This window comes from Rattus norvegicus, chromosome X (assembly GCF_021556685.1).
Source record: "Rattus norvegicus strain SHRSP/BbbUtx chromosome X, alternate assembly SHRSP_T2T, whole genome shotgun sequence".
In the NCBI taxonomy this organism is placed as follows: Eukaryota; Metazoa; Chordata; class Mammalia; order Rodentia; family Muridae; genus Rattus; species Rattus norvegicus.
In genome coordinates, this window is record NC_141554.1 from 120,242,085 (window position 1) to 120,256,597 (window position 14,513).

General features: G+C 39.2%; 1 protein-coding gene across 8 annotated transcripts in view; it reads left to right on the forward strand.

Annotated features, from left to right (window-relative positions):
- The window catches only part of Pls3 (plastin 3), an 86,927-nt gene that overhangs the window by 23,135 nt on the left and 49,279 nt on the right, over window positions 1-14,513 (forward strand). For 2 of the 8 annotated variants that reach the window (XM_087600848.1, XM_087600851.1), the window contains exon 1: window positions 10,367-10,546. The gene's annotated coding sequence lies outside the window, so the exon portion shown is untranslated. 8 annotated transcript variants of the gene reach the window in all.

Below are 14,513 nucleotides of genomic sequence, written 5' to 3' on the forward strand. Positions count from 1 at the left end.
TTTTAAAGAAGCAATGATATGATATGCATCAAAACAGATATTCAAGTTTCTTTTTTCACATGTAATTGATTTGGGGTGTGTGTGTGTGTGTGTGTGTGTGTGTGTGTGTGTGTGTGAGTGAGTGAGTGTGTGTGTGTGTGTGTGTGTGTGTGTGTTTTACTCCAGGGCACATGTTAGTCAAGCACACTTACCACTGAGTACCACTAGCCTTTAATTTTGTCTTCTAAACATTCACCCTGGAAATTCATGAATTCTAAAAACCAGTCGACATACAATAATCGACCACAGTGGAAGAGCTCCGAAGAGCTTAGCCAATTTCTGAAGTAATGAGCTGGGAGCAGGCAGACGAAGATTAATCCTAAAAATGGAATGTTTAGCAATTGAAGACGATAGGGCCTTTGACTTGTGGCAAAATTCATTGAAATGAGATGTGTTTAGCCATACAAAGTTAACAAATCACCAAGTGACGTATCGGCCCAGCAAATCTTCCTGATTACAGTCCATCTCTTTAGCAAGCTGAACCAGCCTGTTATTGTCTTGATGAATTCTGCTACATTCTCAAAGATACACAATCAAGCTTCTCAGCAAAAATAAACTAAATAAAATTTCGTCATCTTTTATATGTATATATGAAGGTTAAGAGCACGTATAACCACTTTTAGAGACTGTGGAATTTTTTGGGGGCAATCTTGCAGATAAATCTACATTGTTTTCACAGTTCTGTGTAGAGGCAGATTTAACAATGACCATTATGTGTAGAAAATAGAAACCATTGTTGCTGTGCTAAACTCACTGGAGATTAAAAAAAAATTGAACGAAGCAAATTAAAACCTTAACGGTAACACATAAAAGAAATCAACCAGTAAAGAGTGATTAGAAACAATATAGAAGTACTGTTGAATTAGACGTGGCAAAAGATCGCTGAAGTGTATAGAACGCTGAGAATCACTTACTTATTTAAAAAGATAATTCCAAAACTGCATGCACGCACACACACACACACACACACACACACACACACACAGGCACACGAAATTTGGGTCTTTCAGCTATTATTTTGGAGAAGGCATGAGAAAAATATATTCAGAAGAGATAACAATGCAGTCTGTGCACTGCCAAATCATAATGACATGGAATTTATTTGGTTTGTGCTTTGACAGTGTGTATATGTTTACAAGAATTACGAGCTAGCATTGAGCTGATACTGTGCAGTTCTTAAAGTGAATGTCGGCAATGTTCTGAATGTTTTATTAGACAATGAAGCCACAAGTTTTCTCTGTGAACTTGTCTCTGCAAGGGTAGCAGAAGACAGACTATATTCCCCATGCAAAATATGTGAAACTTCATGGATGCATTCAACAACCTGAAACCATGGCAACAAGTGGCAATTGACGTCCTAGAAGCTCTGGCTTCATGTTACCACTTCATCTGAATTAGAAGTTTAAAGAGTATTTTATATGCCTTGCTAAAAACTGACAAGCTTAATCTTCGTCCAGGGCATGCAGGCAGGAAATGCTAAAACAGCTCTTTCTTTTGAAGATTTCTTTCATTATTCCCTGTGAGGTCAAAAAGCAGTTGTGAGTTTGGAAACCCAGAGCAGTGATGTCTTGAGAGCTAAATGAGATTTTTCTTTCTTGTAGGGCGAGTTTGGTTTGTTCAGTCCTCCTTGTGTGCCAGGCACTGTGTTAGATGCCAAAATAGATTACTAAGAGAAGGAGACAAGAAAAATCATTGCCGTTATATTCTTTGATCATGGTTGAGGCTCTAGAACAATTTCCAGTTATTTAATATCATTTCTCAGCTTTTAAAAGTCTCCCCCAAAAGAGTCTTGAAATCTTGAATATTTTATCTGATTTGAATAGGGAGAACTGATGATTTGTTTGGAATTCATGGCAAGAATCCAAACGCTCATACCGAAAATAAATATTTTCTTTTTAGTCACCAAAAATAAATATTTTCTTTTTGGTCGTCACTGCTGTGTTTCCTATGCCAGAGTCACACCTGCACTGCTGACTGACCTAGGAATGCTTTAGGCTTAACTTGTGGATTCAGTCTTTATTCGGGGCTTAATTCCAATTCTGTGGGGGAGGGAAAGGATACAGGAGGCTCAATGTAATTTGTAAATTCATTTAGAAATGTGTCTCTGTCGTGTGAAGATTTATGGAATCCTCAAACTGGACTGAACAGTCACCACGGAAAATGAATATATCGCGGAGTTATTTTCGCCCGGGTGAGGAGTACAAGGGCTGACTCAAAGAGGATGCCATGACGGTTCCTGTGCTGAAGTTGAATAAGATGACAGGCTGAGCTGGAAAATCCGTGCGCTCATGCCCAAGTTTGCTCACATCCGGTGTTCTTTTCCTTTTATAGAGAAAAATCAAGGAGAGTCAGTCAGTCAGTCTCTCTCTCTGTCTCTCTCTGTCTCTCTCTCCCCCCCCAATACTTTCTCCTGCCATTTTTTTTATTTCCTTATAAAATTCCATTTTAATAATTTGCAATTTGGTTAGTTTAAATTGTAATAACACGAATAGTACCTTAGCATAGAAGAGGAATGATACCCATTCTTTGGAATTCAAGGTTAATAAATATGTTTTTTGGTTTGTTTGTTGGGAGACAGACTGGTCTTGAATTCATTGTATAGGCAAAGTAAGATTAAATTTGTACTTCTGACTCTCCTGCCTCCACCTCCAGCATTCTGTTTACTTTTTAGACAGAAACTTGCACTGTAGTCCAGGCTAATGTGGAATTCACTATATAGCCATACTGGCTTAACACTTGGACAGTCTTCCTGATTTAGCCTTCTAAATGCTAGGATTACAGACAGATATAAACTACCCTACCTGGCTCAATACATATGGTTTTCTGATGACAGTGATGATTTTTTAATTAATATGTTTTTAGGTATTATACAAATGTCAGCATTTAAAAGTTCGGCTTAACTTGGTAAAATGGTCATTTTTCCAGTCATTAATGCATAATTTAATGAAACCAACTATTGGCTAAAAGAAAGTTCCACTCAAAATGCAACTGAAACCAAAGGGATTTAATTGAAAAGGTAGTGGCCAACACAATTTTCAACTTGCTTTTTGAAATAATTGTTTTTTTTAAATATGCTATACACATTTCCATATGATAGGCTATATTATGCTTTTCAAGTCTTAACATTTTTCCCAACAGCAATTGTAACGTGATGGTTGCATTATTTTAATTCACATATCAGAAAGTTCTTTTTTTCAGGTCCAAGGCCAAAAAGTTGGGGGGAACCATTAAGTTGACTGGAATTTGCTGATTTTTCCTTCTCTTTTCTATCCCTCACTACTTAACCCCCTTCCTGTTCCTTCTTCCTCTTCTTCCTCCTCCCCCTCTTCTTCTTTCTCCTCCTCCTCCCCCCTCTTCCTCCTGGTCTTTCAAGCAAAATCATGAAGGTTGAAAGAAAGCATGACTTATTTCTGTAGATGTTCTCATTAGCTGTGAAGAGAACACAGATTCAAATCAGACTCTGTTCTACATGGAGCTCAGCTCTTCTAGCCACTTTCTGAGAACTTAGTCTTCAAATAGAGAAAAGCCAGAAATGGTGAGCCACACCTGTAATCCCAGGGCTCAGGAGGCTGAAACAGGAGGATCATGCATTTAAGGCACACCTCTAAGGCAAGACTGTCCATAACTTAAAATTCACATAGAATCCTGGGTTAGTTTAAAGCACATTATGTTATTATTGAAACAGAGCTGATAAATACCTGACAATATGGAGTCATCCTTGGACTGCTGAGATTAAGGGGTCTTTGGTATATTTTTTTTATTTACACTTTAAATGTTATCCCCATTCCCAGTCCCCTCTCTCCCAGAAACCTGCTGTCCCATTCCCCTCGTCCCTCCTTCTATGAGGGTGCTCTCTCACTCACCCACCCACTCCCTACTGCCTCCCTGCCCTGGCATTCCCGTACACTGGGGCATCAAACCTTCAAAGGACCAAGGGCCTCTCCTCCCATTGATGCCTGACAAGGCCATCCTCTGCTACATATGCAGCTGAAGCCATGCACCCCTCCCCACCATGTGTACACTTTGGTTGGTGGTTTAGTCCCTGAGAGCTCTGGGGTGTCTTGTTGGTTGATATTGTTGTTCTTTCTATGAAGTTGCAAACCCCTTCAGTTGCTACTTTAGTCCGTTCTCTAACTCCTCCATTAGGGATCCCATTTCAGTTCCATTGTTAGCTGCGAGCATCCACCTCTGTATTTGTCAGGCTCTGGCAAAGCCTCTCAAGGGATATCCATATCAGGCTCCAGTCAGTGTGCACTTCTTGGCATCTGCAATATTTTCTGGGTTTGGTGACTGTAGATGGGCTGGATCTCCAGGTGGGGCAGTCTCTGCATGGCCTGAACTTCAGTCTCTGCTCCACACTTTGTCTCTGTATTTCCTCCTATGAATATTTTTGTTCCCCCTTCTGCAAAGGACTGGAGCATCTGCACTTTGGTCGTCCGTCTTCTTGAGCCTCTTGTGGTTTGTGAATTGTATCTTGGGTATTCTGAGCTTTGATTAAGAGGTTTGTATACCTTTATTAATTCTTTTTAAGACTTATTTCATGTATGTGAGTACACTGTAGCTGTCTTCGGACACACCACAAGAGGGCATCAGATCTCATTATAGATGGTTGTGAGACACCATGTGGTTGCTGGGAATTGAATTCAGGACCTCTGGAAGAATAGTCTGTGCTCTTAACTGCTGAGTCATCTCTCCACCCCCATCTTTAGTAATTCGTTGAGAATCATACATCATACAGTGTATTATGACCATATTCATCCCTAACTGTATCTTTATCTCCTGCCAGATACAGCCCCACCACTGTACATCCACAACTGTTTGTCTTCTGAAATTAAGATATTGTTCTGTACCATTTTTCTCCTTAAATATGAAAAAACATTCCAGGGACTATAGCTGTAGGTCAGTGTGAAAGCATTTCCCAGCATTCATAAGGTCCTAAGTTCCTCCCAAGTACTGGCCTTACAGGCTTATAGCACCTCCTCTGTCTACCCCTCCCTAATTACCTTCATATTAAAGTTTTTTTCTTTGATCTTCCTGGCCTTTGAATGATGTGGATTGTTCCACCTCCTCCCATTAAATAAATTATAGTATCAATCTAAAATGCAAGGTCGTGTTGTTACGGCATTTGACTGGGTTTTTTGTTGTTGTTGGTGGTGGTTGTTGTTTTGTTTTGTTTTGCTTTTGCTTTTGCTTTCCTTTTTTTGTGGTATTTGTCCCTTCATTTGGATTGGACCTAGAATCTTAGACATGTTAGGCAAGTGGTCTACCACTGGGCTACAACCACAACCATTTTATTTTTAAATACTTTTATTTTTGAAATTAAAGTATAGTTATCATTCCTCACATTCCCTTTACTCACATCAAGCCTTCCAATGTACCTGTCTTACTATCAAATTCATGGCCATTGTTTTTTCAATTGTCGGTGTTGTTTTGTATATATTTCTTAATATATAAATATACCTGATTGCTCTGGATAATGTTGCTTGTATGTATCTGATTTCAGGGCTGACCACTGGGTATAAGATAACCAATGGGTGCTCTCTTCCCTGAGATAGAACATGCTCCCACTTTCAGAATTCCATAGTTGCATTTTAAAAACGTTTGTGTGTTAACATAACTAAGTAGGAATCTGAAGGTGTCATGCAGTAAACTGGTTTTTATATTAGTTGGGGAAAGGTTTTTTTGGGTTAGGCTAGATAGGAATTGAGCACAGTGGTATAATATGTACAACCTAATACTTTCAATTTTTAAATATAATTGACCAGGTCACTATTTCCTGTGCCCTGGATAGAAAAATGAATTAGATTAAGTAAGCATTGAGCATGAAGAGAGAAAGATATGTAATCATCAGAATGCTTGAAGTCTTTGCATCGTTTATGCCGCCGTCTGTTATATTCTATTGGAGATATGAATGAAAAGAAAAATTATTTTTCAAATGACCAGTGTTGTAGATGCACCAATCAAATTATCTTCAATAACAACAAAATTTCTTTGTGTGCCTGTGTGTGTATTTTGTGTATGTGCACAGGTGAGTGCCCCCAAGAAGGAACTGGATCCTCCAGAGTTAGAATTAGAGCTCTACATGGGTGTTAAGGACCAACGCAGTCCCCAGGAAGAGCAGGAAGTGCTCTTAGTTACTGAACCATCTCACCAGCCCCCTCAAACACTTTATTTTGAGACACTATGATATTATCCAGGCTGGCACAACCTTGTGATCCTCATGCCTCATTACCCCTCGATGCCTACATATCTAACTTCATCCTCAGTAACTAGGAATTTAGGTATGTGCCACCACATACGAATTGTTTCATCTTTGTCTTTTTGGTTTGGTTTGGTTTTGGTTTGTTAGTTTTTCTTGTGTTTAGACCTGTTGTAACACTGGGCATTGAACTTAAGATCTATTTATATACTAGACATCTTCTCTATTACTAAGAGAGGTGTTTACTATGAGACAGGGTCTTCAATAAGCTACCCAAGCTACCCTTGCACTCAGTCCATATCCTATTCAGCCTTGAATTTGCCATATTTCTGCCTCAGCCTCCCCACCACGTTCGCTTTATTTACCTTTTGACATCATATCATATGCCGTACAGCTAACCAGATATGGAAGCAATGTAAAGTGTTTACATTCCAAGTTCCAATCCTCTAGTCATGTCTCTAGAAGATAAAGTGCATCACAATATGGAATGATTACTTATTGGGGCATCTTGTGCTTATGAAGTGGGCAGTTACTGCTTGGGATCTCAGGATGCTGAACTTTTTCTCCAAATATGAAAGAACAATTGCAGAACCTTATATAGCTCTGTGTAAATCACTTGTGTGGTGTGCATTTGGGGTGAGAGGGAGGAAAAGCAAAAGTAACCCTGAAAATAGATCCATGTGAATGTTAAAACAACAATTGTCTGTGCAACCGGAAGTTTGCATAGCTGCTGCTGCTGCTTCTAGGATGCCTCCTTGAAATGTTCCAATTTGCTTCAAAAATTACAGTAGCATTGCTATACTACTGTGCATTATATTGGCTCCAGTATTATATGTTAGACCTCTGTTCATGAATGTTTCATTCACTGTGTGCTATTTTTTTTTAAAAAATAAAAAAGGGTAATGCCTTGTTTCTTGAAAGGAAATTAGATCATTCTATTGAGGTGTGTCATTAAGCAGAGTGGGAGAGGTCTCCAAGGTACCCGTGAGACACGGAAAGAATGGACAGAGCACTGGGTGTGGTGGGGAGTATGATGCTTGAGCGAAAGTTGGAAGAGGTCTTAAAAATATGCTCTAGATTTTGTTTCTAGCTACACATCGCATTGCTACGTATGTGAAACTCTCCTGTGACGTTAATGGGTGTGCCTCTGATTTTCTTTTTCTTTCCACCCTCAGGGGTGTGTGTGAACCTTATTGTTTTGATTGTAAGATCTAAAGGCAATTTGCACGTGTTTTCCGTTGGCTTTGCATTCAACCTGATGTATTGTGACGGGAATATGAAACCCGTTTTCGTTCTGTTGCCCGCTTGTAAAAAAAAAAAAAAAAAAGTAAGGCTCATGATTCACCCTTAGCCACTATCTTCTACTCCCAAGGCAATTTTCATTACCCAGAGTAAAAACAGGTTCTAGTCACAGGCATGGGCACATATACAGACACAGCGTCACCGTTTAGCCCATCCTATACCACCCGTTTCAGGTGCTGAGTGAAAAAGAAGTTTACGAAATGAACCATGGACCACAAAATAAAAAAGAAAAATTAAAAATCTTGAGTGTACTATTGATAGTGAAGAAGTTTCGTGTAGAAAACTTCGTGTTATAGGGTTTTTGTTTGGATTTTTGTTTTTCTAGTGCTGGAGAATAAAACTGAGGAGCTCTTGAATGCTTGGTAGGAAACAAACAGATCAGTAGCATTTGAGTTTGAAAACATTAAAGAAATATATGCATTTACCTATGACGGAAGAAGTCAGGGATACATTTTGGTTGATTGTTTATTTTGCTAAGACAGGGTTTCACTGTGTAGCTGACCTGGAACTTGCTATGTAGACTAGGCTGACTTGATCTCAGACATCCACTAGCCTCTGCCTCCTGAGTTCTGGGATTAAAGATGTGTGCCACCATTGCCTAGCATCGATCGAGTTTCTAAGTAGCCTGTTAGAAGTATCTGTAAACAGGAAAGAAAAGTGTATTCTCAAGCAGCACACTGTTTAAAACATCATCCAGTAATGGGGTTGTACATCTGAAAAGAGTGGTGATATAGCACTTGGGACAGACCTATCTAAGGGGTTGAGGCAAACGGTGTCACTGTAGTACAGCTCCTGTTGGGAAACTCCAGCATTTCTGGCCCAGCACTGCTGTCTCCTTACCTCAGGTGGTTGGTTCTGTTCCAGTATTCATTGACTGCAAAATACAGGATTCGTCTGCCTGGTTTCTACCTTCCAGTTAATACCAGGGGCTTCGCAGGTCCTCCAGAAGTATTATCTATCCTAACAGGCCCCGGGGAGATGGTGCTAGGTTTGCTTTGCAAATGGAGACTTTGAAAAAGCTAAGAAATTCATATACTGAGTCAGCAATTGAAATGGATTAAAAAAAAATACATCCCCTGGCTTCTCCTGGTACTTCCTGTCCATTTTACATTGTGTTGCTTTTGGGGGGGAGTATTTCATATGGACTTTGATGATTGCTGTAATGCACTGAAGCATGTCCATTAAGCAATGAAGCGTAATCCAGTATTGGTAGGCATGAGGTAGGGAGGAGAACAGAACATTGTCTGCCTCTTAATGAAGACTACCCAGTGGTGGTTCCTCTTCACAAGTGAACGCTCTGTGAGTCACATCTGTGTGCTGAGAACTTAATGGGTTATATAAGACTCATCGCCTCGTTTTATCTTCTTCATAAAAACCCAGAGTATGCTTTCTCATTTTATTTCCTCATATGGTAGACAGAGGAGATGTTAGTAAGCAGGTGTTATCCGGGAAGGTTACAACACTATCCACCACTTGCTGAACACTGACCCTCTCCCATACCTTTCCCAGCCTTCTCCCATACCTTTCCCAGCCTTCTCCCATACCTTTCCCAGCCTTCTTTTAACCTCTAAAAGATATGTGGAATTCGCTCCATTTTTTTCAGATAGGGATGTAGGCCCCAGAGAGGCTAAGTGATTTGATAAGGGTCACACAGACTTACAGACTGTGACTTCTAAGGCTCCCATGCTGCCATTCCATTCCTCCCAGGTTATTCATTTGCACTGAATCTAGAGAAATCTTCTGAGCCTAGCCAGTACAGCTGTGTTTTTTGGTTTGGTTGGTTGGTTTGATTTTTGTTTGAGGGGTTTTGTTTGTTTGTTTGTGGGTTGGTTTTGTTATGTTTTTTGTTTTTGTTTTGTTTTTGCTTCTTTTTATCTATCCATTCAGTAATTCAGTTACTAGAGTAGGGAAGAAGAAGGGTATTAATAAGAACATCTGTCCATAACTAATGATTGCCATCATCTACATTTATGGCGTATACAAAATCATTAAAAATGTTCTACACTGCATAAGGAAATTAGTTACTCTGATATGGAGTAGTTCATATTTTTATTCTTTATACTGCTACGACTACTAATTATTCTTTTGTATAAAATATTATTATTATTATTATTATTATTATTATTATTATTATTATTATTATTGGTGTTAAGACAGGTTTTCACTCTGTAGCCCTGGCTGTCCTGGAGCTCTTTCTGTAGACCAAGCTGACCTCGAATTCACAGAGCTCCTCATGCATCTGTAACCCCATTGCTGGGATTAAGGGCATGTACCATTATGCCCAGTAAGTATTGCATATCATTACAATCATTTGCAGGGTAAGACATGGAACCTTAGGGCCTTTCGCATACTGGGCCAGCACTGTCTGAGCCCCAGCCCCAGTTTCAGCCCAAAATGCTTATGGTTGTTGTCATCCTGGCTGGGAAAGCCAGGCTGAAGAGATTAAACAACTGGCACAGGAACACATAAACCTATTAAATTGTGGGGCTGTGAGGGATGGACACCCAGTCTGACTCTGGAGCACTTTCTAAGGTGCCACTCCTTTTTCTGACAGAACAGTCTGGCGTACTGTGCTGCTGTCAGAGGTTGCTCTTCCAACAGAAACCAAAGTGAAATAAGTGTGCTGCTCCAGTTAGAATCTGGAGTATAAATGTTGTATGTGGACTGGAATGAATAATAGAAAACATAAGCGTCCTGGGATAGTTAATTTGCCTCTCCAAGTAATGTACTTGACTGTGGATGAGTGGCTTGGACACTGGGGAGAAGCTGTTCTTTGTGTTCTAAAATAAGCCGGTTACTTGGCTACAGCTCAAACTCTAAATAGGTATATGGGTTGTAGCTATTTGACCTGAAGCAACTTGAAGTTCCCTTGGTTCCCTGTCTGGTTTTAAAAGTGGAACCAAAACGAAAGCATAAAAGCATCAAGTTTGCTCTCAAGGTTGTGCTTCAGTTCGAATTTATTCCACCTCTGGCAAAGGACTGCAAAGGCAGCCAGGAAGGAGATTCGTAAGTATTGTATCATTTCTTTGTCAGGGTGTTCATTTGCTAGCAGGAAGTGTTGTGACTTGTTCTTTAAAGATGCAATTGTAAGAAGAATGTTGGGTTTCCAGATTTCAAGTTCTGGGCGTGGGAGACAGTCCTCTTAGTACTTCAAGAAAAGAAGCAGGTTCGCTCCAGTCAGAAGGGTAACTATTTTAATATTGTTTTTGTCGGTGCTAACTTTTTAGGTTACTGAATATTTAAGCCGAGCTTGACTGTTTAAAACATGACGTTTTTATTTTCTGTTTAGGTAAACCTTTGTAATCACTTTTAAAATCTTGATTAAGGATAAGTCAGATTTGTTGTAAAACATTTTTGAGAATAAGAATTTAACCTCTACTTTGTTCTATATTCTGCTGTTTTTCTCTTCTTCAATGTTGGGAATGTTCTAGGGGTTTTGTTCTCTTTTTTAAAAAATGTGTTTGAAGTCCAACTTATGTAATCTTAACATGTCAAGTTGGATACCTCACAGCTTAATTGATAGAAATTGTATCTGTGGCATTTTGAATGGAAGGGAGAAGAGACAGGATTTCAAATGCCTTTGCTTCTTGCTAAAGGATTTTTTTTTTAAATTCTGTAACAAAGTTTGTCATGCTAGAACATGTCACGATTAGATGAGGATCTCTGCTCTTACAAAGTGGCCTATGTCAAACAGTTGTCCCAGCATTTCTAGTTCACAACACACATGATTTAGATGGTGTTCCTGTCCCAAAGAAGTGTTCATCTTGCCAGCAGGGTTTTCAATCATACACAGCTGAGGAACTTAAAAGTCTTAACTTCCTGAGTTCCTGACAAAAGGAAGCATAGCTAGTTATAGAATGATCTTAAATCCGAGCTAAGTAAGTCTCATCTATGTGGTCTGGAACATTAGGTCTAGTGTTTTCAGTACAGGGAGAATATTTGAATTGGCAAACTATATGATACTGAAGAAGTCACTTTGGTGACAAAGAGATACAGACTATGGGTAAGCGATGTATGCTCTACGAGTTTGGGAAAACAAACAGAGATGAAAGCTTTCAAAAGAGGTATTTCATTCCAAAAAATCAGTGCCCATTAGCTTGGCAAACAAATTGAGGAACGAAAAGGGTAATACGAGGTAAGTCTTCTGGTAATTTTTTTTAATTTTTGAGATTATAATATAACATCATTCCCCTGTCCCTTTCCTCCATCTTGGTTGAGTCTTTTTTTTTGAGTTTGACATATTTAAATCACTATTATGACTTGCATTAAAAATCTATACAACTTTTGGGCATCAAGCATTTAAAGAATGTCTTCAATGTAAGTTAAGTCAAACATTGCTATTATTGGCAGAGTTAGTGACTTATTTTTAAATAGCTTTTAGATCGTATCTGTGTTTATTAAGAGCCAAGGGGAAGGGAAAGGAAACTTTGACTTAAAATGGAAGTATTTCATGTTCCTTCAGGAAGTGACACAGAGTCGGGCACCCTTTGGGATTTGAGTGACTCATACATACTGGTACTGAAAAGGATCAATTAGAATCTAGCTTATACTAGTCTAGAAGAGATCGCAAATATTTTCAGAAGATGAATTTGTTTCTTGATATGTAGTAGTGAAATCATGGGATGTCTGGTGTTAGATTGAAAACAATTCCAGTTAGAGAGGTAGGGCAAAGAGGAACAGGAAGGAGTGCAGAAACAGGGGAAGTGTCTGTGGGGAAACTAGGAGAAATGGAGTACCTGCTGGTTGTGCGGATGGTGATTGTATATTATTTTCTCACAGTTTTATACATTGAAAATGCTAATAGCACAAAACTTGACATATAATTAGCTAATTGTATAACTAGCTATGTCTGTTTGTAAACATCCAGTTTTACCTGGGAACGGCAAGCCTGTCAAAACATGATCCATGCCCATGTCGGATTGTAAAGGCGAAATGTGCTGCATGTGTGCCAAAAGGCAGCAAGGACTGTTTCTAAACTTCTTGCTGTTTGACTTTCAGTCACATTCACATCGTAGCCTGCAAAGCTCTTGAAGAGTTCTGTGGTATCTTCAAGTGTGAAACCTGAGTAAATAAGTAAAACATGATCACAGGCTAATTGCATGTAAAGAATGTGACTTTGTTGTGTTCTCAGTTTTTTTCCAAAGTGTTTTGTTAATAATGCTTGCAACTTTATTCATTCATTCATTCATTCATTCATTCATTCATCTGTTGGCACTAAGGACTGTGAGGTCTGAGCCTCACATATTGTTAATGCTAGAGAAATACTCTGCCACTAACCTGTACTCTGAATCTCCTTAGTTTAGCATTGTTTGTTTAGGCTGCATTTGTTTACTTTTTTAGACAGGGTTTCCTTATGTAGCCTATCCTGTCTTCGAACTTTTGTGTAGCCCAGGGATTCACAATCCTCCTGCCTCACACTCCCAAGTTCTGTAATTATAGGTATCTCCATGCTCAGCTCACGAATATGCATTTTGCAAACCCACTTGAGATGACTAGATAGACTAACTTCCTGAAAGGTAGGTTTGCTCGCTCCCATCAATGCTTATTCCTTTAGACAATTTTTGGTGTGTACTTGTTGTGAGCCAAGATACAAAACCATGGCATAATCTTCTCTCTTTTCAAGAAGCCAGGAAGAAATAAGTGTAAGAGACAGAAAAGGCAGAAGGCAATCAGCTCACTGTGGAATTTAGGAAATGTTTACTGACTCACACCTATGATCATGTGTTGCATCTCCTTTAAAGTTATCCAAACAGAAAATTTGAGGTTTGGGCATGGTAGTCTATGGCTGTAATCACAGAATTTGGGAAGCAGGGACAAGAGAATCAGGAGTTTAAGGCCAGCCTAAGGTACATGAATCCTTATTATCTCAAAACAAAAACAAGCAAATCCACAAAATTTTAGGATGGTATAGTTAGTTGCCAGTATTAAAGAAGTAGAAAGTGGGCAAAAATAGCATAGGTTAAATCGATATACGAGTTTTCAAACAAACAAGTCTCTGCCCCTTTATTCTTCTCAGGAATCTTTAAAGGCTCTGTAGGGATCATGAGACAAGGCATGCAAAGGAAAGCAATATCTTTACATTTCCACGGAGAGAGGCGTTTAAGTCCCCTTAAAGGTTTTGAATACATCCAAGTTAAAATTAGACTTAAAGGAAGGAAGTTCATGGGACAGAGCAAAGGGTAAAGGAAGCCTTCAGCAACAGTTGTCCAGAATATAGCAACTTATTGGGAATTGAAAGCATATTTTGTCAAGGAAGTATATGCTGGCCCTTGTTAAGATTTAATTATTTAAAGCTGGAGAGACAGAGATGACTCCATGGTTAAGAGTGCTTGCTGCTCTTCTGAGGACCTTGGTTCAATTGCCAGCAGTCATGTGACTACTCTAACCATCCAAACTGATGTCCACGTTGGCCTCTGTGAGCACACAGACATACATGCATGGTAAAAAAACACTCAAAATAAAAAGTAAATCATTTTAGAAATATATATTTATTTATAATGTGTGTGTGCATGTTTTGCTTGCTACTTGATGGGTGTGCACCACACATGTAGTGCCCTTGGAAGCCAGAAGAGGATTTCAGATTCCCTGGAACTGGAGTTACAGACATATTTCATCTACCACAGGGTGCTGGGGACTGAGCTGAAATCCTTTACCAAAGCAGCCAGCTTTTTTTAAACTGCTGAGTCATATCTCCAGTACCAAGTAATAAGACTTTTCAAATTACAAGTATCTTTGAACTCGTTATCTGACTTTTTTTTAATATTGTCATTCACGTGTTGTTTGGTAATACAACTGATTGAATCGAGCGTCTCGTGAATGCTAGGCAACACTCTACCACTGGACTGCATCCCCAGCCTCCTCTTCATGTATAATTTGGAAGCGTAATCTGGCTAAGTTGTGCTGATTGCTGTTGAATTTGGAATCCCTTAGCTTCAGCTTGCCCAGTATGTAGGATTATAATGCTGTTCCACCA